Consider the following 27,148-nt stretch of genomic DNA (forward strand, 5'->3'; position numbering starts at 1 on the left):
ATGGAGAAGTTTCAATGTACCCTTATCAGTATAAATGCTCCTAACTTATTCAGTGCCGTCCACAATAAGGGTCCAAAGACGGGGTTTTAAAAATATCTGTCTTCAGGGGGCCAGCCCCGTGGTATAGCGGTTAAGTTTGCACTTTCTGCTTCCACGGCCCAGGGTTAACTGGTTCAGATCCCGGGTGCGGACATGGCACTGCTTGTCAAGCCATGCTGTGGCAGGCGTCCCACATATAAAGTAGAAGAAGATGGGCGCGGATGTGAACTCAGGACCAGGTTTCCTCAGCAAAAAGAGGAGGATTGGCAGCAGATGTTAGCTCAGGGCTAATCTTCCTAAAAAAAAAAAATCTATTTTCAACATAACATTTTGGTAGTTATGAGCTTATAGTATAATAAACATCATTTAAAAATGTAAGTGAGGGTAATATTTACTCAGAGTAGGGCTTCAGTATAGGATTCCTCAAAGCAAGCGTAATGCTGGTTAAAAAAAATCACACAGCCAAAGAACAATAGAGAAGTAAATGCCACTCTGAATCATTTGTCAGCTAACGACTTTTTAGTGTCTATGTCACTTGGGTATATGCCAGACATTGAGTTTATAATGATGAACAGGAATGATCTCAGGTAAGGAAATGAGGTCAAGGGGAAATACACAGGCATATGAATTACAAAAGCCAATGCTATATGTTTCAGTTAGATCCCCTTTTACCCATTGTTAAATTCCAATCTGAAGATTTTGTGCAAATGTTGTTTTCCAGGTGATTTCTCACCTAGACTTTGATATCATGTATTGCTTTTTCCCTCTCCTTTTTTGACATTAGGGGTTTCTCTGGCTTTTTATAAACTCTCTTGTTTCTATGCTATTAAACTCATCTTCAAAGAAAAGGCTCATGATGTCACTCCCAACTTCAAAGTCTGTAATGATTACCTGATAAGAGCAATGTAAATTAGGGGTTATAATCACAAAACTTAGAAACTGCCAGAGATGTCTTCAAGGAATCTGAGATCTCAGGGAAATTCTTTAGTTCTTCTAATCCTCAAGAGCTTCGTTCGTAAAACTGGGACACTAAAATTACTTTTCTCATTAGATTCGGGTAAGGACACATTCCCTAGTTTATAATAACTCAATAAATGATAGCTGTCATAGCTATTAACTATTGCTTATAAGACCCAATTCCTTTAAAATGTTACTTATGGGGATGCTGTGGAACAGATTTTTTGCTGGCTAAGAGACTAGTCCAGATGATTTTTTAAACACCCTTATAATTCAATATTTTCTTGATCCTTGGCCCATTCTAACCCTAAATTTGTATTATAGTCATGAAAGAGGAATGCTTAGTATGTAAATCACTGGGAATTGATTAAAATTATCCTTGACTCATCTCTTACAGGTCACAACATGGTAATAGGACAAGGGGTGTGCTTTCTGCATGCTGCCAACATTGGCTAGATGCCGACCAGAGACACGGAGGTGAAGGACTTAGTGACTTGGTGGCAACATTCCCAAGGCCTTACGCCCAGCACCCCTCTCTTCTGCAGTGACTGTTATTTACAGCCTTAGTTTCTGGAGCATCTAAGTAAGTCACCTCAAAGGAACTTATCAAAGAAAAGCAAGAAGCTGCAAGGAGAAGCTAATTTCCCTTATATAATATGACTTAGAATACAATCACATTGAAAATTGCACATTGAAGACAATGTATACCTTGATTACATTCTGACTTATGAATTGTCAGTCCCCCAAAATGAGAAATAACATTTATAGAGGACTCACAAGTCTTAAGTGCTTTATCCCAAATGCCTGCATACCCTCCTTTTATGTCTCCACAGAGCTGAAGTTTCTTTGAAAAGAGAGTCAGAGTAGTATCCTGATTCAGTTGTAGCAAATTGGAGTCTTTGATTGGAGTTCCTTTCAAGATGTCTTCCCAATTCCCTTTTCTTCCACAAACAGACAGAAGAGAAAAAGATGGTGTTGCTGAAGCTGCCATCAGGGTAAGGGTAAGGGACAAAGATTTAAGTATCCTTTCTTAATTATCTGCAAGCACACAGAGTTCTCCTTCACGGGAGGCTGAATCTGGATATGATCAGGATTTGAGACGCCTTTCCTAGTGTTCGAGGGTCAGGGTTGATGGTCAAGTCTGGTGACTGGAGGAGAAGGTGGATTAGGTCATGTATAAGCCAGGAGGAGCTAGCCTGATAGCTTTACAGATCTCCCTAACAACAAACTCCCAGACACACAAATAAAATTCTAATTGGGCATAGTCCCAGTTCCTTCGGAGTTCTTTTGTTAGAAGCACATGGTAAATGATGCTTTATTTGAAAAGTTCAAATTATTTAAGCAATCATGACTGGATGGAAATGTTTGAGGTAATGGGTCTTCTGAGGCAGTGCAGGGTATACATGCAGAACCGGGGTCAGATGGCTAAGAATCCCTGAGCTTCATAAACACTACATAGATAGGATTTATTTATTTATGACTTCATAGGTGACATGTGGAGATAAGCAACAGAGAGGTGTTCACTAAAAAACTTGAAAAGAGAAATAAAATCACCATCAGAAATAACCAAATAACACCGATAAAATGTGTAATGCCATATTACCAGTTAGGATAGGCAAGATTCTACTACAGTGAAAACAACTCCAAGATCTCCATGTTATAACATCAGGTTCATTTCTTGTTCCTGGTATGTGACCTTCACAAGTTATCTGGAGGCACATTTCCTTCCCTTTGGGACCCAGAGCAGACCCTATCTGGGCATTGTCTATTGTTGGGTATCTTGGCAGATAAAGGGAACTCTAGAGAGTTTTGCACTGGTATTTAAACGTTCCCATCTAGAAGTGACATATAACTCTCCCACTGGAAACTTGTTGGTCAGAACTAGTTACATGGTCCCACCAAACTCAAGGAGGCTCTGAAGCGCATGTGCTCAGAAGGGGTCATTATAATGACTACTACCACATCTTAGAGAAACTGATTGGCTCACGGGCAGACATGACTATTGACGGTAACTAGATCGAAAAAGTTAACATATCTGAAGAATGTGCCAATTAGCTTGTATGTGAAGGTCATCCGCCTTAGTTTTGTAGAAATTGAGTTGTGGATTTAGATATTTACAATGCTACATTCAAGTCCTTTCCAGGAAGAGAGGTTTGGATAGACAGAAGCAAGTATTTAGTTCTGACAGGTCAATCCTAGTGTAGAAATGGAAGCATCAGCTAGCAAAGCCTGAGGTCCATTCAGTATCTGACTCTTTCAGTTTCCCTTGAACTCATTTTATGATCACCAAGCAACTGCTTAAGAACTAGGCTTTTTATGAGTCTTTTCTACAGAGAAAGAAGGGGTGGTCAGGTGGGTGGAAGCATCTAGTTCACTTAGGATAGTTTTACTTTAAGTTAACACACTGATATTCTGGTTTTATCAATTGTTTTCTTGTGAGCTGAGTTAGCTGGAATCAGTTTCCTGAGTTAAATTGACTCCAGGGCCCTGAAGAGATGGAGTCTCTGAGCTCGTGCAGCTGAAAGGCCCAAATTGAGCCACAGAGAACTCACCGAAGGAAGTGTTTTTTTTTGATATTTATGAGGGAAGTTGGCTGGCTTACCTTGTGTGACAAGTGGCCTCTTCTAATTTTGCAAAAATCCCTTTTTATGTAATCACTGAGAACATTTATTTAAATACAACAGGAATATGCATGTAGCTCATATATTTCATTTATTTTTATTATTTTTTTTAAAGATTGGCACCTGAGCTAACATCTGTTGCCAATCTTCACTTTTTCTTTTCTTTCTCCCCAAAGCCCCCCAGTACATAGTTGTATATTCTACTTATAGGTCCTTCTGGTTGTGTTATGTGGGATGCGGCCTCAGCATGGCTTGACGAGTGGTGCTAGGTCCATGACCAGGATCCAAACCAGTGAAACCCTGGGCCTTAACCACTCCGCCATGGGGCTGGCCCCGCTTATATATTTTAAATTGACTTGATAACCAAATTAAAACCAGAGAATTCATAGGAAAGTTCTTAGGCAAAACCATCTTAATAAAATATACCAGCCCAATAAAATGCCAGCCCAATTCTTTAAGCTTTCTTTCCAAAGCAGCACAGAAAATATCCTGATACTTTAGTAATTACAATTATTACTATTTTTCCATAATTTGAGAAATGTGGAAATGCTCTCTCTATGTGATACATTTGAATTTAAAGGAACACTTTGGCTGTAGTATCTTGAGCAGTAATGCAATGGATCTAATACTTAACTCAGATGCCATCTCAAGGGGCTGAGGGACAACATATGAGCCTACCCCTCACCCCAGGTTCTTTTCGTTTGCCAGTCAGGGGAAGCAGTGCAAAGTGATAACAATAATGTAAATGATACATTTTTTTGGGTTTACTATATTCTTTTATGAACAAAATCATAAAATGTGCATTTCTATACATGGCATTATGTAGGTGTGTTTAATATCAAATATGCCAGTCAAATATATTCATTTCGTGAGTCAATATTTTTATATTATCATATGAAGGACTGTACAAGCCAGAGAGAACTAAATTCTTCATGCAACTTCATACTTCACTAATGACATAACCTGTTTTATGTGTCAGCTTGGCTAGACTATAATACCAAGTCATTTAATTAAACACTAATATAGGTGTTGCTGTGAAAGTATTTTGTAGATGTCGTCCATATCTACAATCAGTTGATTTTAAAGAAGATTATCCTCAATAATATGGTGGGCCTTATCTAGTCAGTTGAAAGGCCTTAAGTGCAAAATTGAGATTTCCTTGTAGGAGACATTCTGCTTGTAGCCTGCAGCGTCAGTCCCTGCCTGAGAGTTTCCCGTCAGCTGGCATGTCCTACGTATTGGACTACCCAGTCCCTATAATCACATTCTTTCTTTAAAGGAATATATATATATATATATATATATATGTCTCTGCTAGAACATGTACTGATACATATTTATTTTTTGGTACTGAGAAATGGGGAGTTGCTGCAACAAATACCTACAAATGTGGAAATGACTTTGGAATTGGGTAATGAATAAAAGCTGAAAGAATTTTGAGAAGCGTGATAGAAACAGCCAGGGTTGCCATAAAGAGACTATTGGTAGAAATATGAAAGTTAAATGTGTTTCTGGGGAGGTCCCAGAAGGAAATGAGGAACATATTATTTGAAATTGGAGGAAAGACAATACGTTTTATAAAGTGCAGAAAATGGCTGAATTGTGTTCTGCAGTTGGATGGAAAGCAGAATTTGTTATAATGAACTTGGCTATTTAGCTGAGGAGATTCCTAAGCAAAGCATAAAAGGTGGGGCGTGTTTTCTCTTTGTTGCTTGTAGTAAATTGGGAGAGGCTAGAGATAAATTGAAGAAGAATATCTTCAGCAAAAAAGAACCAGCATTTGAAGATTTGGGAGGTTCTCAACTTATTTAGATTGCAAAGGATGGTAAAATTAGGAAATTCACTGTTGATGAAATGTACTCTGGAGAGAAGTCCAAGGGTACGGTTGGACAATTGAAGAGATTAGGTCTGTGGCTTATAGACCCAACTGATTGTCTCAGAAGAAGCCAGGAATAGAGATGGAGTTATCCAGAGAGAATCTATGGAGAGCTCTCTTGCCTAAAGCGTGGATCCCTTGGACATACACGGGAGGCCCATGAGGTTTCCGGGGATACCTGCAGAAACACTTCCAGCTTGGACTGAAAAGGACAGTGACTGGACAAAATTTTAAAAGGTGGTCAGATTTCCAAAACTCGACAGACATGAAATGAGCTGATACAGCTACCAGGCTGCAAACATGTGCTACTCTTCAAGAAAAAGGAAGGATGACTCAGGTGGTGGTGCTGTGGGTCGAGAGGCCAAGGGTGATGGAGCAGCTGCTGAGGGCAGAGTGGACAAAGGGGCTGCTGCCCAGGGCGCAGGAGGTGATACAGCTGTGTGCCCAGATGGTGGAGCCTCGAGCCACAGAGGACTGTTCCCACGTCTTGACATCTAAAGGAATTTTCTCTGCTGAGGTTTGAACTTGCTTGGGGCCAGTGACCCCTTCCTTCTTTCCAATTTCTCCCTTTTGGAATGGGAATATGTATTTTACGCCTGTCCCACTATTGCATTTTGTAAGTAGACTTCTTATTTCTAGTTTGTAGGCCTGCAGGTAGAGAATAATTTTGCCACAGGATGGATCGTACCCAGAATCCCACCCGTACCTGACTTAGATGATTTAGATGATGATACAGGGGACTTTTTGAGCTGACCATAGTTAGATAAGATTTTGGACTTAGAGTTGATGTTGTAATGAGTTAATGGGGAATGTTGGGATGGAGTGAATGTATTTTGCACAGGGAATGGACATGAATTAGGAGGCCAGAGGGCAGAGTGCAGTGGGTTGAATAGTGGACTCTCAAGATTTATGTCCACCCGGAACCTCAGAATGTGACCTTACTTGGAATAAGGGTATTTGCAGATGTAATTAAGGTAAGAATTTTGGGATGAGATCATCCTGGATTAAGGTGAGCCCTAAATCCAATGACAAGTGTCCTTATAAGAGACAGAAAAGGAGAAGAGGCACAGAGACACAGGGAAGAAGGCCATGTGAGGATGAGGGCAGAGACCTGAGTTATGCTGCCATTAACCAAGGAATGCCGGGAGCCACCAGACCCTGGAAGAGGAGAAGAAGTATTCTCCACCAGGGTCTTCCTGGTGAGCATGGCCCTGCTCACACCTTGATCTCAGACTTCTGGCCTCCAGAACTGGGAGAGAAGAAATTTCTGTTCTCTTAAGCCATCCAGTTTATGGTAGTGTGTTAGGGCAGCCCTAAGAGAGTAGTGCATAGGCTTACATCACTTATTCATAAAAACAAATAAGCGCTTCTCGTGTGCTTGTTCTTTGTGAAAGGCACTGTCTTAGGTGCTGGGGATATAACAGTGAGCAAAATATATTTTCAAAATATACCAGAGAAACAAAATAAAATAATTATCACATGATGTGATAAGTTCTATGATAAGAGTAAGTCCAAGAAGCTGTGGAAATACAGGGCAGGGGAGCTCAACTCAGTCTGGGGTGCTCAGGGAAAACCTCTGAGAATGTTAGGAGGAAAAGGGTGAGGTGAAAAGAGGAGCGTGTACAAGACCCCAGAGCAAGAGAATACGGAAAGTTTGTTCAGGGGCTATGAGTAGTTATGTAAGTCTGGAGTCCTGGATATGATGGAAGCACCAGATAGTAAGAAGGCAGACAGAGCTTAGCTTGGTAATTGTTAGGACAAACATATGATGTCAGAGAGAGAGAGAAGGACAAGAAGACATCAGACTCTGTAAATGCTGGGACCTTTCCTGAGATAGGAACAAGAGGAACACCAAGTTTGTGAAGAAAGATGATTTCAGTTTCAGACATGTTGAGTTTGAGGTGAATGTACGACATCCAATGGAAGATGTACAATGAGCCACTGGAGTAAAGTTTATGTAGTTCAGGAACTGAATCTTTCAGACAGAGGTGGTGTAATGTTTGTGAATGGAAGCTGAAGAAATGGAGATATTGTTTTAAGAAGGTCAACTCTGAAGCCACAGATAAGATAGAGAAGTCACTAGAGGGAAATGTCAGCTGAGGATGGGTTTGTCATGAGTAAATTTTGAACATTTTTAAATGTTGTGACAATGGAATCAGAGAGGGAGATTCTAAAGATTCAGGAAAGAGGCAATAACTAATAGGTAGAGTGAGGTCCCCACGGAGGCAGAGGGAGATGGATTCAGAGCATTGGTGGGATGACTTGAATTAGACAAGTGGAACATCTCTCCATTGTGACGAGAGGAAAGAGGGAAAAGATGGGCTACAAAGTAGGTCGATGGCAGGAAGACTTAGAGAAAGTACTGTCTTGTGTTTGTTGTTTATTGCTATGTAGCAAATTACTCCAAATTTATGAGTATTTATGATCTTATAGTTTCTGAGGGTCAGGAATCCAGCACAGCTTAGCTGAGTACCTCTGATTCAGGGTCTCTTAGAGGATTGTCACCAAGCTGTCAGTCAGGGCTGCAGTCACCTCAAGGCTCATCTGGAAAAATGGTTATGTAGGAGATCTGGTGGTCTAGTGGTTGACATTTGGTGCTCTCATTGCCATGGCCCAGGTTAGTTTCCTGGTCAGGGAACCACACCACCCATCTATCAGTTGTCAGACTGTAGTGGCTGCATGTTGCTGTGATGGTGAAAGCTATGCCACCGGAATTTCAAATACCAGCAGAATCATCCATGGTGGACAGGTTTCAGCAGAGCTTCCTGACTAAGGCAGACTAGACTAGGAAGAAGGACCTGGCCACACAGCAGTGGAGCATTGGCTGATATAGCGCTGGAAGGTGAGAGAATGGTGCAAAGATACTGGGAAGGGTTCCACTCTGCTGCACACAGAGGTGCTAGGAGCTGGAATTAACTGGACACCACTAACAACAACAAGGAGACCCCAGCTTCCATCTCCCCAAAAAGATTAACAATTAGACAGCTTTCTATGAACAATAACAGCTCTGAGAGAGCTCAAGAGTCCACCTAAGAAACTTTAGCAATACAGTGGAACAAAAACCTGAGAATAACCGCACAAGAAGAGAAGGAAGCCAGTTTTACTTTGCCTGCATCGTTTCATCCCCCAAGCCAGCATTGCTCAGTGCCCTGAGGGAACTCCTCAGCTAGAAAGCATTCCTCTCACTAGGAAAGAAAGAGTGGAGTAAGTGACCAGTTTCCTTAGTCTTTTGGGGCACCACATGAAGGTCCCACTTTGATTTCACCCCACCCAGATTGGCAAAGCTGAGATGTGTAGAGACCACTAGGAACAAGGAAGAAAAGCAGGGGGGAAATATAACTCCACCAAAGGAATATAGTAAACCTTCAGTAGCTGCCTCAAGGAAATGGAGATCCAGGCATTATCTGACAAAAAATTCAAAATAATTGTTCTAAAGATGCTCAGAGATCTTCAAGAGAACAGATAAGTAATTTAACGGTGTCAGGAAAAGAATACAAGAACAAAATGAGAAGTTAAACAAAAGAGATAGAAAACATGAAAAAGAACCAGACAAAAATTTTGGAGCTGAAGAATATAATGACCGAACTGAAGAATTCCATAGACAGCTTCAATAGCAGACTAGACCAGGCAGAAGAAAGAATAAGTTAGCTCAAACATAGATCAATTTAAATTATCTAATCAGAGGAACAAAAAGAAAAAAGAGCGGAAAAGAGAGAAGAAAACCTATGTGATATATGGGATACTATCAAAAGAGCCATCTGCAAAATTTTGGACTTCCAGAAGGAGAAGAGAGAGAGAAAAGGTAGAAGGGTTATTTAAAGAAAGAGGGGCTGAGAACTTCCCAGGTCTGAGGAGAGATTTGAATATCCAAATTCACAAAGCTCATAGATCACTAAACAAAATAAATTGAAGAGGTCTTCTCCAAGAAACACTATAATAAAACTGTCAAAAATCAAAGACAAAGAGAAGAATCTTAAAAACAACAAGAGAGAAAAAAGGTTCATAACTTACAAGGAAACCTACATAAGCCTATCAGTGAATTTCTTGGTGGAAACCTTATAGGCTAGGAGAGAGGAATGATATATTCAAAGTGCTGAAAATAAATTGCCAACCAAAAATACTTTACCTGTTAAAGCTGTGCTTCAAAAATAAAGGAGATATAAAGACTTTCCCAGTCAAACAAAAGCTGAGAGACTTTATCACCACTAGATCTGCCTTACAAGAAATGTTGAAAGGAGTTCTTCAAGCTGAAAGAAAAGAACACTACTTAGTAACATGAATTATATGAAAATACACAACACACTGGTAAAGGTAAGAATATAGTCAAATTCAGAATACTCTACTACTACAATATGGTACAATGCTAACTGCTAAACTCTAGTAAAAAGGTTAAAGGACAAGGCTATTAAAAATAATTGTACAGGCTGGCCAAGTGGCACAGTGGTTAAGTTCTCGCATTCTGCTTCAGTGGCCCAGGGTTCACTGGTTTGGATCCTGGGTGTAGACCTGTGCACTGCTTGTCAAGCCATGCTGTGGCAGGTGTCCTACATATGGAGTGGAGGGGGACGGGCATAGATGTTAGCTCAGGGCCAGTCTTCCTCAGCAAAAAGAGAAGGACTGGCAGCAGATGTTAGCTCAGGGTTAATCTTCCTCCAAAAACCCCCAAAATTAAGCAAAAACTGTAGCTGCAATAATTTGTTAATGGATACAAAATATAAAAAGAGGTAAATTGTAACATCAAAAACATCAAATGGAGGAGTAAAAGGATAGAGCAATCGTATGCAATCAAATTTAAGTTGTTATCAGTGTAAAATAGATTATTATATCTATGAGATGTTCTATGTAAGCCTCACAATAATCACAAAGCAAAAAGCTACAGTAGATTTACAAAAGATAAAGAGAAGAGAATCAAAACATACCACTATGGAAAATCATTAATTCACAAAGGAGGGAAACAAGAGAGGGAAACAGGAAAATATGAACTACAAAAAAGCCAGAAAACAATTAATAAGATGGCATTAGTAAGTCTTTAATCTACCAGTAATTACTCTAAATGTAAATGGATTGCGTTCTTCAATCAAAAAGCATAGAGTATGGATAAAAAACAAGACTCCACTATATGCTGCCTACAAGAGACTTACTTCAGCTTTAAGGACACACATAGGCTTAACATGAAGGGATGAAAAAATATAACCCATGCAAGTGGAAAACAAAAGAGAGTAGGGGTAGCTATACTTATATAGACAAAATAGACTTTAGGTTAAAAATTGGAACAAGAGGCAGGAGGGTCCAAATGGTGGTGTAGGAAGACCCTGGACTCACTGAATCTACACCCACATGTAGAGCAATCCCTCCTAAAGAACTGAGGGCTGCTTGAAAAGCTTCTGCACAACAAACGATAGAGGGGCCACTATAGACATGGGTAGGAGAGACAAAGACATGATATTGATGGGAATCCCACCCCCAATGCAGTGACCTGCAGCAGGGAGGGTTAGCACTGAGGGGGTCTGAACTCAGGCTTGCCTGCCCTGGGTCACTGTGAAAGAACAGTGATTCAAAGGACACTTAGACTATACAGGAAGGAAATACATTTACTAACCCTAGAGCATTTGCCAAATGGGCAGGGAACTGCTGGGACTCTCTCTGAGGTTGGAAGCACTGGTGTGCTCCATTGTTTTGTGTTCATTCTCTACTTTGACAGCATGGGGAGCAGCATGGTGCAGACACTCTAGCCGGCCTGCTAAAGCTGCCCCCATGCATCCTGGGACCCCCACAGCTTGCACCCACTCTGGCTCCAGCCATCCCACAAAGGCAGTCCTGATGCAGCATGCCCTGGGACCCCCTAACCCATGCGCCTCCAGCTCTAGCTGTCCTACTGGGGCAGCTCCAGTGAAGTGCCTTATGGGACCCCCCCAAGCTCGTGCCTGCTCCAACTCCAGTCATCCCACCAGGGCAGCCCCAGTACAGTGTGCCCCAGGGCCCCTTGGTCTGTGCCCACTCCAGCTCCAGTCAGCCTGCCAAAGCTGTCTTGCACATGCAGTCTACACAGGGGCTGCTCTTAAATGAGGCCACTCCTTTAAGTCCAGAAAACATAGCTGTTATGCCTAATTCATGGAAACAAACAGAGAAAGTCAAACAAAATGAGGAGATAAAGGAATATGTTTCAAATGAAAAAACAAGATAAAACTCCAGAAAAAAACCCTACTGAAATGGAGATAAGTGATTTACTTGATAAACAGTTCACATAATGGTGGTCATAAAGATGTTCACTGAACTCAGGAGAGTAATGGAGGAACACAGTTAGATCTTCAACAAAGAGTTAGAAAATATAAGAACCAATTAGAACTGAAGAAGACAATAACTGAAATGAAAAATACACTATAGGTAATCAATAGCAGATTAGATGGGTATAGAAGAATGGATCACTGATCTGGAAGACAAAATAGTGGAAATCACCTAATCAGAACAGCAAAAAGAAAAAAAAAAATTTAAATGAGGATAGTTTAAGGGACCTCTGGGATGACATCAAGCATATTAACATTCACATTATAGGTGTCCCAGAAGGGGAAGAGAGAGAGAAAGGGACAGAAAACTTATTTGAAGAAATAATGGCTGAAAGCTTTTCTAACCTGAGAAAGGAAACAGACACACAGGTCCAGGAAGCACAGACAGTCCCAAACAAGATGAATCCAAAGAGATCCACAACAAGACTATTTATAATTAAAATGGCCAAAGTTAAAGACAAAGAGAGAATCTTAAAGACAGCAAGACCAAAACAACAAGTTACCTACAAGGGAACCCCCGTAAAACTATTAGCTGATATTTCAGCAGAAACTTTGTAGGACAGAAGGGAGTAGCATGATATATTCAAAGTGCTGAAAGGAAAAAACTTACAACCAAGAATACCCTACCTGGCAATGTTATCGTTCAGAACTGAAGGAGAGTTAGAGTTCCCTAGCAAGCAAAAACTAAAGGAGTTCGTCACCACTAAAGTGACCTTACAAGAAATGTAAAAGAGTCTTCTTTAAGTGGAAAAGAAAAGGCCATAACTAAATATAAGAAAATAGATGAAAGAAAAAGTCTCACTGGTAAAGGAAAATATTTAATAAAGGCAAAGGATCAGTCACTTAAAAAGCTAATATGAAGGTTGAAAGACAAAAGTAGTAAAATCAACTATAATTACAATAAGTAGTTAAGGGATACAGAAAATAAAAAGTTGTAAAATATGACATCAAAAACATGAAACATTGGGGGAGATAAAAATGTAGTGTGTTTTAGAATGCATTCAAACTTAAGCAACTATCACCTTAAAATAGACTGCTGATATACACAACCCTCATGGTAGCCACCAAGCAAAAACCTACAGTGGATACAAAGAAGTAAAGAAAAAGGAACCCCAAAATATTATTAAATAAAACCATCAAACCACAAGGGAAGAGACCAAGAGAAGAGGAAAGGAACAGAGAAGAACTACAGAAAGAACAAGAAAACAACTAACAATACGGCAACAAGCACACACCAATCAATAATTACTTTAAACGTAAAAGGACTAAATGCTCCAATCAAAAGACATAGGGTGGCTAAATGGATTAAAAAACAAGGCTCATCTATATGCTGCCTGCAAAAGACTCACTTCAGATCTAAAGACACAAACAGATTGAAAGTGAAGGGATGGAAAAAGACATCCCACACAAATGAAAACAAAAAGAAAGCTGGAGTAGCAATACTGATATCAGAAAAAATAAGCTTTAAAACAAAGACAAAGAAAGGCATTACATTTTGATAAAGGGGTCAATACAAGAAGAGAATATAATATTCACAAATATTTATGCACACGACATAGGAATACCTAAACATATAAAGTAAACAGCAATAGACATAAGGGGAGAAATCGAGTACAACACAATAATAGGAGACTTTAATATTCCACTTATATCAGTAGATAGATCTTCCAAATGGAAAATCAATGAGGAAACTTTGGCCATAAGAGATAATAGACCATATGGACTTAATAGATATTTATAGTCATTCTATCCAAAAACTGCAGAATACACATTCTTTTCAAGTGCAAATGGAACATTCTCCAGGATAGATCTCATGTTAGGGCACAAAACAAGACTCAATAAATTTAAGAAGATTGAAATCATATCAAGCATCTTTCCCAACCACACCAGTATGAAACTAAAAATCAATTAAAAGAACAGAACTGGAAAAAAAACACAAACGTGGAGACTAAACAACCACTGTGTCAATGAAGAAATAAAAGAGAAAATCAAAAGATACCTTGAGACAAATGAAAATGGAAACACTACATTCCAAAATCTATGGGAAGCAGCAAAAGTAACTCTAAGAGGGACATTTATAGCAATACAAGTCTATCTCAAGAAACAAGAAAAATCTCAAACAATCTAACTTTACACCTATAGAAACTAGAAGAAGAACAAACAAAACCCAAAGTTAAGGGAAGGAAGGAAATAATAAAGATACTAAAAAAACAACAGAAAAGATCAATGAAACTAAAAGCTGTTTCTTTGAAAAGTTAAACAAAATCAATAAAACTTTAACCAGACTCATCAAGAAAAAAAGAGTGCCCAAATGAATAAAATCAGAAATGAAAGAGAAATTTCAAGTGACACCACAGAAATACAAAGGATCATAAAACTACTACAAACAATTATACGTCAACAAATTGGAAAATATAGAAGAAATGAATAAATTCCTAGAAAGACACAAATTTCCAGGGCCAAATCATGAAGGATTAGAAAATCTGAATATACTGAGTACAGGCAATGACACTGAATCAGTAATTTAAAAGCTCCCCAAAACCAAAAGTCCAGGACCAGAGGGCTTTACAGGTGCATTTCACCACACTTTTAAAGAAGAGTTAGGGGCCGGCCTGATGGTGTAGTGGTGAAGTTCACATGCTCTGCTTTGGTGGCCTGGGCTTCATCGGGTTGGATCCTGCATGAGAACCTAGCATCGCTTGTCAAGCCATGCTAAGATGGCGTCCCACATAGAAGAAATAGAAGGATGTACAAATAGGATATACAAGTATGTGCCGGGGCTTTGGGGAGAAAAAAAGTAAAAAGAGGAAGATTGGCAACAGATGTTAGCTCAGGGCCAATCTTCCTCATGAGAAAAAAGCATACCTTAAAAAAAAGTCAAAGAAGAGTTAATACTCATTCTTCTCAATTTATTCCAAAAATTGAAGAGGAAAGAACACTTCCAAACTTGTTTTACAAGGCCAGCATTACCCTGATACCAAAACAAGATAAAGATATCACAAAAAAATAAAATTACAGGCCAATATCCTTGATGAACACAGATGAAAATATCCTCAACAAAATATTAGCAAACCAAATTCAATAACACATTAAATAGATCATACACCACAATCACATGGGATTTATTCCAGTGATACAAGGACGGTTCAACATCTGCAAATCAGTCAATGTGATACCCACATTAACAAAACAAAGGGCAAAAATCATATATCATCTCAGATGCAGAAAAAGCATTTAACAAAATTCAACATCCATTTATGATAAAAACTGTCAACAAAGAGTATAGAAGGAATATAACTCAACATAGTAACGGCCATATATGACAAACCTGAAGCTAATCTTACACTTAATGGTGAAAAGCTGAAAGCTTCTCTTCTGAGATCAGGAATGAGACAGGGACGTCCACTCTTGCCACTTTTACTCAACATAGTATTGGAAGTCTTAGCCACAGCAATTAGGCAAGAGAAAGAAATTAAAGACTTCTAAATTGGAAGGGAAGAATTAAAACTGTCACTACTTGCAGATGATGTGATACTATATATAGAAAATGGTAGAGTCCACCAAAAAACTGCTAGAACTAATGAAGGAACTCAGTAAAATTACAGGATACAAAATTAATACATAGAAATCAGTTGCATTTCAGTACACTAATAACGAACTATCAGAAAGAGAAATTGAGAAAATTATCCCATTTATAATTGCATCAAAAAGAGTAAAATACCTAGGAATAAACTTAACCAAGGAAGTAAAAGACCTGTACTCTCAAAACTATAAGACCTTGATGAAAGAAATTGAAGATGACAGAAATAAACGGAAAGATAGCTCATGCTCACAGATTGGAAGAATTAGTATTGTCACAACGTCCACACTACCCAAAATAATCTACAAATTCAATGCAATCCTCATCAAAATACCAATGACATTTTCCACAGAGCTAGAAGAAAGAATGCTAAAATTGTGTGGAAATGACAAAAGACTTCAAATAGCCAAAGCAGTCTTGAGAAAGAAGGACAAAGCTGGAGGCATCATGCTCCCTGGTTTCAAACTATACTACAAAGCTATAGTAATCAAAACAGTATGGTATTGACATGAAAACAGACACATGGATCAATGCAATAGAATAGAGAGCCCAGAAATAAACCCGTGCATTCATGGTCAATTAATTTATGACGAAGGAGGTAAGAAAATACAATGGGAAAAGACAGTCTCTTCAATAAATGGTGTTGTGAAAACTAGACAACTACAGGCAAAAGAATGAAACTGGACCACTATCTTATTCTATACGCAAAAGTAAACTCAAAATCGATTAAACACTTGAATGTAAGACCTGAAACCATAAAAATCCTAGAAGAAAACATAAGCAGTCAGCTCTTTAACATCAGTCTTAGCAATATCTTTTTGGACCACTCTCCTCTGGCAAGGGCCAAAAAGCAAAAATAAACAAATGGAACTACGTCAGACTAAAAAGCTTTTGCACAGTCAAGGAAATCAACAACAAAAGGAAAAGGCAACTTACTGAATGGGAGAAGTTATTTGCAAACCAAACATCTGATAAAGGGTTAATATCTAAAATATATAAAGAACTTACACAACTTAATGTTTAAAAAACTACCCATTAAATTATTGGCAGAGGACTTGAATAGATATTTTTCCAAGAAGACATACAGATGGCCAACAGGCACATGATAAGATGCTCAACATCACTAATCATCAGAGAAATGCAAATCAAAACCACAATGAGATACCATCTCACACCTGATAGAATGGCTTTTATTAAAAAAACAACAACAAATAATAAGTGTGAGTGAGGATGTGGAGAAAAGGGAACCCTGGTACACTGTTGGTGCGAATGTAAATTGGTGCAGCCGCTATGGAAAACAGTATAGAGGTTCCTCAAAAAATTAAAAAGAGAACTACCATATGATCCAGCAATTTTACTTTGGGGTACTTATCTGAAGGAAACAAAAACACTGATTTGAAAAGATATATTCACCCCTATGTTCACTGCAGCATTATTTATAATAGCTAAGATATGGAAGCAAACTTAGCATCCATCGATAGATGAATGGATAAAGAAGATGTGGTGTATATACATATACAATGGAATTCTACTCGGCCAGAATGAAATCTTGCCACTTGTGACAATGTGGATGGACCTAGATGGTATTATGCTAAGTGAAATAAATCAGACAGAGAAAGACAAATACCACATGATTTCACTTATATGTGAAATTGCAAAAAACAAAATAAATGAGCAATCCAAACAAAACAGAAACAGACTCATAGATATAGGAAACAAAGTGGGGGCTACCAGGAGGAGGAGGGGTTGGGAGGTAGGCAGAATAGCAGAAATCAAAAAGCACAAGCTTCCAGTTATAAAATTAATAAGTCAGAGGGATGTAATGTACCACTTTGGGAATATAGTCAATAATATTGTAAAAAGTTTGTATGGTGATAGATGGCAACCAGAGTTATTTTGGTCGTCATTTTGTAATGTATATAAATATCGAATTATTATGATGTGCACCTGAAACTAGTAGGATATTGTCTGTCAGTTATACTTCAATGAAAAGAAAAAAAGAAAACATGACTCTTGGAATCCTAACTCTGCCACTCATGTGGGCAAATTAATCCACTGCTCTAAGCTTCAGTTTTATCATCTGTAAAATGGAGATATAAAAAGTTAGCTCATTGGGTAGTAGTATTAAATTAGATAATATATGGAAAGAGCTTAGGACAGTTATTTTGCGTGTGTTACACACGCAAAAAATGTTCCTCATTTTTACAAAGGTATGAATACTTGGAAACATGAAATGTAATCCTCTAGTAAAATACGTTTTTCTGGTTTGTGTAATAGAATTACATGCATGAATATTTGACAAGCATGTGTGTGCTTGTCAATCAACGCACCTAGAATTTTCTATTCAGCCTTGAAGTCAACTTCACTGCGCATGTTTCCTTATACATTTGTATATATACATTACATATATATATATATTTTGTATATATACATTAATATACATTAATCTCTCCACATGCCCACGTCTTTACCTGGCTCCTGTCCCTCTTTCGCAGAGCCAGACCTCAGCACTGTCCACCCTCTGCCTCTGGCATATACGAATCCATCCAGCAGTGTTCTCACCTAATTGGCCTTAACTCTACGTTGTCCTGTTTTTTCAGTGTGTTTTTCTTTTGTATCCATATCTTCTTCATGACTAGATTATGAGGTCCTTAAGGTTAAGATTATCATATACATACATTTTTCATTTATTGTTAATCTTTGTAGCTCTTAGCGGAGTGTGGGGCTCACACCCGGTGCTTGACGAATAATTGCTTACAAACTCTCCTATTTCACAGCTGAAGGCATTTAGAAAATCTGAAAAGAAGGATTTACTCAGGCAATTCCAAATGGCAGGTAAGAATGTGGAATTAAAACTAATAACAAATCAGCATACGGTATTGATAGTGTATTTTAATGTGTCTAAGTTGGCCCTTACAATAAGTGAGTGAAGCAGGGAGGAATTATTATAGTTATCTTAATTTCACAGAGAAAGACTCTGACTCATGGGAATTGAGTTACTTGCCCAAGGTTGTGCAGACTGAACGCTGGAGAGACAGAACGAGAACCAGGTCTCCTGACTCCCTATGCCACACTCTCCCAATCGTGCTGCGCTGCTGTCTTCCCAACCTGGTTGATGAAATATTTATCTACAAAACTACCTCTTTATTGTATACAATCTGATCCAAGGCACGAGGTAAGACACTTGGCCCTAGAAGCAAGAGCTCTCATTGTAAAGAAGTTCCTTTCCTGCTTTTTCGTCCTGAATTAAATTGACATAGACTTGTGGTCCCGGTTAGGGGTAGACTATTTGTATTCTAAGTTAAAATGTTGTTCTTCGGCGAGGATGTTTGTCTTGGAATTTAGCAGTGACACCAAGCGCCCAGGCTCAGCAGTCAGGACAGGGTCGAAGGCAAGTGGCAGATGCAGCATGGGCATCGTAGTGGCTGTCTCCAACACGCAGCTGTTGAAGGCGAATCTGAGGCCGATCCCCCTGGGCCGCACTTAGGAGGCCTCTCTCGTTGTGATGCTTCGAAATTGTTCTCATTAATGGTGGTGCTTTGAGGAAGCAAGCCACAGTCCCTGCTTCTCAGGGATTCACCCTGGAGAGAAAGGATGACCGTATAGGAGTTAAATAGAAACTGAAAATTTGCCTCAAATGTCTGACACTGCCTTCCCACCAAGGAAAAAAATGTGAGATCAGAAGCTCCAAAAGCCATTCAAAGATTCTCTTTGTAGTGATTCAGATGAATGGTTTAAGACACACTTCAAGTGTTGTAGAAGAGTGGAGAATTTCATGAACATTTAATAAGTGTGTAATGCTCAAATTGTAGCAATAATAACACATTCAGCAATTTAATGAAAATTTTTAAAAAACCAGTAGGATATTGTATAAGAGTATAGAGATATGAAGGAAGCCAGAAGAGATTAATGTGAATGTTTCTGAGTAGCCAAAATGAATTTTATTAGAAACTCTAATGGCCAAAATGCAGTTTTAATGAGGGCATGGTGCCATTTATAAACAGGAGTCCAGCATATTATATGTCTTAACATGGAAGGAATGAGGTAATGTTAAGCTTGGTTAAGAGTATGGCTTCTTTTCATTCTTAAACAGTTTAACTATTGTGCTCATATCATCTGGTTAAGTAAATCAGATGCATTGTTTATTTCTTCACTGCCCTGATTGGTTGCTTGATGGAACAATTCAGTTGTAATGGCTGATTTATGGTGGAATTGATGGTTCCCATAAATACAGTCTAGAGAGGATTACACACTTTTCAGATTAGACAACACACTAAATCTGCTTTACCGAGCTGGTCTGAAAAATCGCATGCTGGAAGGACTATTGATGCTGTTTGGCAAAACTGGACATTTGCTTCTTGCATGGTACTGGGAAAAGCTTGGGCTTTGGGGTCAGAAGACTTGAGTTCAAGTCCTAGTTCTGTCTTGTGTAGCTATGTAAACTTGGGCAAGTCACAATCTCTGGGTGCCTGCTTCCTCATTTGTAAAATAAGGCCAATAATACTACTACAGGGGCCTGCAGAAGAACTGTATGGCTCTTTTTTATGTGTGTTCATTGGTAATAATCATGAATAGAACACACACCACTGAGATCAAATTGGCCCTTGGAGATGGAGATGAATTTGCATCGGACTCTCAGTTTCCATGCATATCTGGTAAATGAATGAAAAGACAAACAAATGAAGCATATATTGACTCTCAAATCCTGTAAGAGCTTTCTTCCTATTTATAACTATCCAAATCCTTTCCACTTCCTCCATTAAGGCTTCAGTGATTGCCGCCTCTCATCATATCTGCAGTGGTTAGCTTCTGAGTTTTGGGTTCACAGATTATTTTTTATTACTCTTCGTGTCTCTGTTCTCCTCAAATAAATTGTGAACTGCTTGAGAGTCAGAAATCTGTTATCTCATTATTCTAACACTGCACCCAATGCAGTCTTGTCCTCACAATAAGTTTTTAATAAATACTTGTTGATCAATTGATTGAAACCTTGCTTGATGATGGGGGGCATCATGCGGTGGCAAACAGGGAGACAGAATGTGTGATGGAATGCAATTAGCTGCATAAATAAATGCAATGATGTTAATGTTACGTATCATTAATTATGAAAATGCATGTTAAAAACTTTTGCTGTATGAAATTCACTGCATTTTATGAAGATTATCTGCATTTTCATTTTCTACTTATCTTTCATGCACATTTTGATTTGTACCAAAGGATATTCATGAAATGTTGTCCTCAGTTGAAAACCTTTGATGAGAAATATATCTGATACATTAAATTTAAAGTCTGCTGGAAGGCCTGATCTTTGTCCGAAAGTTTGCTTTCCTTTGCAACACATTTCCTGCCAACTCTCTACTGTGTTTGTTGTTAAATACTATTAATTCAATACCTATTAATAAGCACCTGCTATAGGCCAGAAGCTGTGCTAGCTACCAGGGGTTCAGAGATGAATATGACACAATCCCTGTCCTCAAGGAATTTACTGTCTGCCAAAGGGAATGTCATTTTAAATAGTAATCATATAGCATTGTGGCAAAGGCTGTGATGATGTTCTGCACACAGCTGCGGGATCCTCCATGAAGCCCTGCTAACCCAGCCTGGGAGAGATCAAGGAAGGCAGGGAATGGGGAGACGAGAGGCAGAGGACACTCCCCTGGAGGGCATTGATGCTTCATGAAGAAGTGGGACTTAAACTCATGCACTCTGGGCAGCATGGAAAGCAGAAGCCTTAGAGTGAAGGTTCATTATGTTGGATCACTCTGGTGGCCATGCATAAGTGGGACTTGAAGGAGACAAGAATGGAGACAAGGAGACTAATAGAAGAGCGTTGTAGTCATCTGGGAAAGAGATGATGAGTTCTGCCTGTAGTTATTGTTCATGGAACCGTAGACTCTCGAGTGTTGGAAGGCACTTCTTTTATTCTTTAAAGATTTATATAATTAATAGTTAATGAGCATCTACTGTACGCTGGGCACTGAGCACAAAGGGACAAAGAGAACGTTTAGTCTCTGTCAAAACAGGAAAATGCAAAGTCTGACACGTGCTATGGAGCAGGCATAATTAGGTATTATCTCAGCACCAGTGAGGGATTCTAACTCACCCTGGAAACCAGGGAATACAGCACTGCGAGGCAGCCAGGGGAAGGAGGTGCAGGTACACAGCCATCGGGTGTGGGAAATAGCATCTGAAAGGCACAAAGGTACAGAGGGATGCGGTCCCTTCAGTGAATAATTTTGCATGACTGGAGAAGAGGCATCTGGGGGCAGAGTACGAAGAGCAGGGTGTCATTGAAAGGAATGTGTGTTTTGCTTGAAAGATGTTTAGAAATTACAAGAGGATTTTAAGCAGGATGCAACATGCTGGATTTATGTTTGGAAAAATCTTTTCCCAGCAGATGGATGGATTTCCTGAAGAAAAGACTGTAATTAAGGAGACTGGGAAGTAGCGAAAAGGGTCTGAATAAAGGGAATAGTTGGAGAATAGATAAAAGAGGTCAAATCCAAGAATTGCTTGAAAAGTGAAAATTATAACTGATGATTCCATAGCACTCAGAGACTACGTGACCATAAGGCCCCCACTCAAGAGGACTGCAGGGCAAGGCAGGACTCACTTGAGGCGAGGAGGTGAGGTACGAGTCTATGAAAAGAGGAAAGACGTGTGATGATGATGATGTTGATTATGAGCCATGGAACAGAGGTTCTAAGAACTGAGATGGTGTCGGTGTTTGGGGATGTGAGGAGGAGAGCAACAATGAAAGAGAATGATTGGAAGAATATAAATGGAGTATGAGAGAGAACAGATGAATAAAGCGGTGGCCACTTACAGCATTAGCCAAGAATAATCAACTGAGTAAGTCATTCATTCACTCAACAAACATGTATTGATCTCTAACAATGTACAAGGTACTCTGCTAGGTGTTGGGAATACAGTAATAAACCATGTGTACCCGGGAAGGTCTGATTGGCCCCCTGGTTTCAGATGGACTTTCACGTTAAATTGATTCGGTGCCTATGCTGGCTGAGGCCTCAGAGAAAAGACAACATCAGCAGTCCATGGCATTGCCTATAGAAGGCAGCAGAGCACAGGCTATACTGGAGTCTCAGGATAGCACAGTCTATACTGTAATATTCACGTTATGGACTCAGTCAGGCCTGAGTCAGTTCTGATGTATAGGGTGTGTTACCTTGAGAAGGTAACTCAACTTCTCTGAGACTCAGTTTTCTTATTTGTAAAATGAGGATAATGATAGCCATCTTGTAAGTCTACTATGAGTATTCAAATGAGGTGCATTTAAGGGCTAAGTAAGGCACCTGATTCAGGGTATGCACGGAAACAGCGGTTGTCATCGATATGATCTGGTACATATATTTAGAGCCACAGATAAATCAAAGACCTGGATATGTCAGGAGACAGACGGCAACTCTGAAATCATTGAGGCTAGTGTGGGTCAAGGCTGCACAGAATGTTAGAATCCGATTCCTTAATGTGCCTACTGAATCTGTGGTAGCTACCAAATTCCAGTGATCCATTTGGTTTATAATGCAGGTAACCTGCATACTCCAAGATCATGTTGGAAAAAACCTCATGAGATGAAGTGGGCTAGAGCTTTGATATCAGCCTAGCATATTTCTGCTAACAGGCCGGGTATCCTGGGGTTTAATCAACTGAAGGGAACAGTAGTGCTTATTGAACACACTGATTCGCCAGCAAGAAAGCTTCCCAGAGCGCACACAGCAAAGAGAAACAAGGCTGTGCCTGTTTGGAGAGCCGAAACAACTGCGGAGGCCAGGGGACCCGGAAAAGGCAATTACTGCCTCAGTTGTCAGAGTAATTTTGCTTACTTGGGTTAGACTGGGTCTATGGAATTGAGGGTTTGTTATGTGGGAATCATTTTAGAAGGTAGACAAGAGTTATTGTAACTGCAAGAGAGGTCGGATCTGCTCCTGATTTTATTGTGATAAGCAAGGTCTATGTCAATATGACAAAGCAGAGTAGCAGCATTATGATTTTCAGACCCCTTGCATGGCCTTTTCAGATCTCCAACAACATTCTCCAGCCTGCCTTACAGTGCTATCTCTCCCTTCAAGGGCAATGTGTAAAATATTGGAATAACCCTGTGAATCATTGCTTCATATCTTGCAGTATTCAGCTAGGAACTATAAAAAGCAGGCTGTAAAAACTCTCTCTCTCTCCTTACTCTTATTGCAGGTTGACACAGCAGAGAGAAACTGGGCTTTGAAAACAGCCAGACTTGGGTTCAAAGTCCACTCTCACTAGCTGTGTTACCTTGGGCAAGTTACCTTCTATTTCAGACGCCGTTGAACCAGTCTGTAAAATGGCAGCAAGCGAGCCTGTCTAGAGTAACTGAGAGTATTAACGGAGGAAGACTATCAGAGCATGAGTGCACGGGCCTGGATCTCTTCTCCCTTCACCTCACTACACCACTGCACAGGCACCTGGCAGAGCACAGCACTAAGGCAGGGTCCCAGAGTCTTGAATTCTAGATCTGGCTCCACCACTTATTCATGGGGCGTCCTTGAGCAATTCGCTGACCTCAGTGGACTCCAGCTTGCCATTGGGATGCTGTAAGAATTGGACTCATGATCCCCAAGGTTGTCCTCAGCTCCTTGAGGAGCATCCTTAGTTGTGTAGGTTTGCTCAGGCAATCTCCATTAATGGCTTGAATCTTCTTCTTCTTTTTCCTGTTCTAATGTCTTCTATTTCATCAGCCCATACTGATCCTCCTACCTCTGCAAGAGCAGAAGATTTCCTGTGTGTACCGCTCACTGTGCGTTTGACTATCACTCACTCTGCGCTTGGCCGTAAGCAGCCTTTTGAAATTTGCCTTCCCAGAGTTTAATTCTTGTCTCTCTATCTAGAACAAAAATCTCTTTGAGGAAAAGAGTGTGTCCTATGCTCTTCTTCTCCTTCAGTTTGTGCTAGGAACAAAGTGATGATTAATGACACCTTGTTGAGGTAACAGTCCACATTACATGTACAAAAGCACAGATGTGTGAGATTATGGATTTAGAACAAGCAATGCTGCCGTTGGGAAGGGCTGATTCTTGTCCTCCTGCCTCAGCAATCCACCTGTCTACTTCTCTCCATTATTTTCTACCCCTCTGCAGAGACCTGTGAAATTTCTCAAGGCTTACCTACACATGTAGAGAACTAAGGGCCTCCCTTCACTCCAAATTTCTGTGGAGTGAAGTCCTACTCCAACTCGAGCTGTGCTGTTTTATACTATGAGATATTTTCAATTCCTTCCTCCTGGAAGCCTATGGGCAGAACCAATCTGCATGAAATTGTGCCGTCTCGGTAGGGCACAGGCAGGTATGACTCAGAGTGTGTTTGATTTCCAAGAACATCTTTCTGAGGAGTAATGGCTAATGAGCTCACCTTTGAGTCTGCCAACAAAAGAGACCCAGGGAGACACCCAGGTCAGCTGAAATCCTCCGGGAACGTAGAAGAAAGATGTCAGACACCAGCGTGGCCTATGAATGCCTACCGGGAAGCCATATAAAGAGGAAACAGCCCAATTCTGAGAAACTGGTTTCACTGCCTCAGTCTAGCTAATCATTAGCTAATCCCCCAGGTGAACTCTTAATGTGAGTAACAAGAAAGAACAAGGATCATAAAGTCTATATTCAAGAAATTGTAGTCTGGGTTGGAGTTTGTCTTAGGGCTGTACTTTTATGTGTTCATCAAATATTTGCGGTGCAGAGGATTCATCAAACAAAAATCACTGTCCCTGCTGCCTCCCCCAGAGCTCTGCTCAGAGGTTGTTATAAGACTTGCAGACAGCATCCAAATTCCTACTGGGTTCCACCTAGTGTAGCGACCTGTACCCCTTTGCCCTTCAGTCCCCAGGTCTCTTCAGGGCTTAGTTAGCAAGGCTCTATCTCATGCCCACCAAGTGCCTAGTCCTGTGCTGGCTGCTCAGATGTTGACATCAAAACAGTTCAGGGTCAAAACAGCACCCAAATTGGCATTCAGGGACCTAGCATGGTGACCTACACTTTCGGAACATGTAAGTAACAATTGTGGCCAATTTCTGTGTTATCTGACTCACCTTTCATCAGTGAGTAGCTCCTAAAATAATGAAATTAATGATTACTTAATGATGCTGGAGAAAGAGAGCAGGAGATGACATTAACCCCCATCAAAACCACGGCATCATCATAATACAGTGGCTCTTTATAGGACTTCATAATTTTCAAAGTGCTTTTCCACGTATTTTCAATTATTGATTGCTTACAGATTTGATAGGCTTCCTGATAAAAACTGAAAACCAAACAGAAATCCAGATTAATTTTAAAACATATGTCTTGAGTACCCACTATGTGTAAAATACCTTGCTAGGCACTAGAACTCTGCCAGTGAATAAGAGGCACTGGACTCTTGCCCTCAGGGGAGCAAAAATGAAGACATAGGGTGCTGAGGGAGCAAGCAAAGGACCTCGAACCAATCCTAGAAAGCGCAGGAAGTTTTCTGAGGATGCTGAGTCTATGCTTGGCCCTGAAGGACATGAAGGACTTTGGTGAGCGGAGGAGTTTTAAATATGAGTTTCTCATTGGCCATGACAGAGTGAACATCTGTTCCGTTGTCTCTGGGGATGGTGAGAGACATTGGAAAGAGCAGGTATTCTGCATATTAAATTATAACCCGCCATGCGGCCAGTTAGATGAAAGGGTCTGGTTTTATTATGTCTTTCTTTCCGTGAAGTCAGCATATGCTCACCTTTCAGCTGGAACACAGTCCTAGGGCTGAACTCCTTGACAGCTGGCCACTGTTTTTGTTCCATAAGGTTAAAATTACTTTTCTGTTTTGATTATAAACGCAATCAATGGTAATTGTTTTTTAACATTGGGAAAGGTAGCAAAGTATAAAGAAGAATAAAGAAATGGTCCTGTTGTACCACTACCATCCAGAGAACATCACTGTTTGCATTTTGGAACGTTCTATTCAGTATTTTTCACTGATGCAGACAGTCATTCATTCCCACTGGTAACTGGGCTCCTTCTGGGTGCCTGAGGAAGAGAAGGTCACACAGTGGGAGGTTTCCAGTGTTCAGCAGAGCACTTCAGAATCTAAGACGTAGGTTCTAAAATTCGTAGGGAGTTTTCATTGGTTTTCAGTTTCTAGGAGATATGGACATTCCATTCTGTGAAAAGTTGTAAGCCCCGTGAAATTCTGAACTGTGTGTGAATATATTATTATATTATTATTATTGTTTAAAATGCTTCTTGAGGTAGCTGTGTTTTCTTATCCTTGCTTGTAAAGGAATAAATTGACAAAATAAATTTACCAAGTTAATGGGTAAGGGATGACACACCCGTGTAGGTCCAGGCCCCATTTGCAAAGGGTTTTGCTGACCTCGCTGACTCTGGATCCCAGAATGGTAACTAGGCTCAGGTACCGTTTCTTAACAAGGTGGTTTAATTTAACAGAACTAAACAGAAGTGTTTTGAATAAAATCTATTGAGGCTTTGTAAGGAGAGTGGATGCTATTGGCTACATGGCCTCGGTTGTGTTGGCCACCTGCATATGCACACCTGTTTGGGCACGGGCTGCACAGAGCAACATTTCCTCTCATTAATAGGAGGAGAAGAATCCAGGAGAGTGAGAATAGAGCCAAGTAGGTGGGGAGCTAGAATGGAAACCAGCTAGAGAGGGAAAACCCCCGACTGCAAGGTGAGCAAGAAAAAAACCCGGAAGAAAGAAATGTCTAGATTTTTTTTTGAGTTTTTGCATTCACTAGTGCTTTTGTGAGAACAAATTCTTCTGA

The 27,148-nt window shown here is 39.9% G+C and overlaps 1 long non-coding RNA gene across 1 annotated transcript; it reads right to left on the reverse strand.

The window, feature by feature from the left end:
- Window positions 1-343: 343 nt before the first annotated feature.
- On the reverse strand, window positions 344-25,451 carry LOC138924204 (uncharacterized). Its single transcript, XR_011438965.1, has 3 exons — window positions 24,760-25,451; window positions 9,620-9,740; window positions 344-2,144 (listed from the first exon to the last, which is right to left on the reverse strand). It is a non-coding gene; the product is annotated as an uncharacterized lncRNA (long non-coding RNA).
- Between the last annotated feature and the right edge of the window lie 1,697 nt (window positions 25,452-27,148).

Source organism: Equus caballus, chromosome 5 (genome assembly GCF_041296265.1).
Source record: "Equus caballus isolate H_3958 breed thoroughbred chromosome 5, TB-T2T, whole genome shotgun sequence".
In the NCBI taxonomy this organism is placed as follows: domain Eukaryota; kingdom Metazoa; phylum Chordata; class Mammalia; order Perissodactyla; family Equidae; genus Equus; species Equus caballus.